The following is a 1,316-nucleotide window of genomic DNA, read 5'->3' as shown; positions in this document are numbered from 1 at the left end:
CCCGCTGCCTCCCCTCGTCTGTCCAACGTAGTGGGGGTTTTAACGCTTTTTTAGACTATATTTTTGGCATTTGTTTTTGTGTATTTCGACACTTTAATGTATTGTTTTTTGCGCGCCTGACGCCAAGTTCCTCCCAGCTCAGAGGGGAAGGAAGAGACATTGCAGCATATTTATTTATCTGCCAGCCAATGAGGCAACAGCTCTGTCTGTGCTCTCCGCCGTCTGTGGACGTCCACTCTGAGTGCATGCTGAGCGCCTGCAGGGGCCAGATTAGTGATGGCTCTGCTGCCGGACGCCGCTGCCGTCTGCTGCGTGATCCACCGCCGCTGCCGGGGGGGCCGGAGGAGGAGGAAGCGACGCTGTGAGCGCAGAGGTATCCTCCGTCGAGTTTTCTGCCTGGTGGTGTGTCTGCAGCGCTGCATGGACAGACTACTGAGTCTTTTTCTTTCTCCTCAAGGATCTGACTTCCTTTGTTTCTGCTTTGCTTTTTCATTTCTGTTTATCATAGACACAGATTTGAAGTGGAAGTCAATCATGTATCTGGGAGAATGAAAACCTCAAAATGAATGGAGCTTTGGTAGTCCGTCGGTTCTTTACGGTTAGAAATCTAATAACAGAGGGAACTATACATCTGTTTGAAACTTCCAGCGCTTCATTTTATGCTTTTTGTTTTTCATGGAGAGGATATTTAAAAATAAGAAGCAGCCGTTGCTGGTTGTAGACACTTTACAGTCGGGGGATTCAGAAACTTCCTGAGTGGCTGTGAGAGGGGTCTTTCTCTCTCTCTCTCTCTCTCGCTCTCTCTCGGCTCTGGAGATAACTGAGGACCGTCCAGCGATGGTTGGGTGAAGAGAGGGGTGCTCGCCATCTGTTGAGCGCGGCGAGGCCGCTGATGCTGAGGTGACAATAAATGTCACCTCAGATATCTGGTTCGAGGAGCTTTCTTTGTTCGTTGGGTTGTTTGATGGACTACCAGAGAAAATATCACTGTAGCCCTCATAGATAGTATTTTCCATTTAAATGGCCACTGTAATGGGGCTGAAACGATTCCTCGAGTAACTGGAATAACTCGATTACTAAAATCCTCGTAGTACTGAATGATAGTAACGTTTATGTATGTTTAATGTTTTCCTTAGTTTTAGATTATTGAAATTATTTTAGAAAATGTTTTCTTTAAAACAAATGTAATATGGCACTTAATGTTTAGTTTTTTGAGATATTGTAAGCAATGCATATGTTGACAATAAAAATAATATACTATTATATATCAATAATATATATATATATATATATATATATATATATATATATATATA

General features: G+C 43.0%; 1 protein-coding gene across 1 annotated transcript in view; it reads left to right on the top strand.

Moving 5' to 3' along the window:
- The first annotated feature begins 298 nt into the window (after positions 1-298).
- Positions 299-1,316, top strand: part of LOC117939540 (1-phosphatidylinositol 4,5-bisphosphate phosphodiesterase delta-4-like) — a 22,155-nt gene continuing 21,137 nt past the window's right edge. Inside the window, exon 1 of the mRNA XM_034864977.1 lies at positions 299-303. The gene's annotated coding sequence lies outside the window, so the exon portion shown is untranslated. The remainder of the gene's footprint in view (positions 304-1,316) is intronic.

Source organism: Etheostoma cragini, chromosome 24 (genome assembly GCF_013103735.1).
Source record: "Etheostoma cragini isolate CJK2018 chromosome 24, CSU_Ecrag_1.0, whole genome shotgun sequence".
Taxonomy (NCBI): Eukaryota; Metazoa; Chordata; class Actinopteri; order Perciformes; family Percidae; genus Etheostoma; species Etheostoma cragini.
Note: the sequence above shows the minus strand (reverse complement) of the source record. Positions and strands in the feature narration are given on the sequence as shown.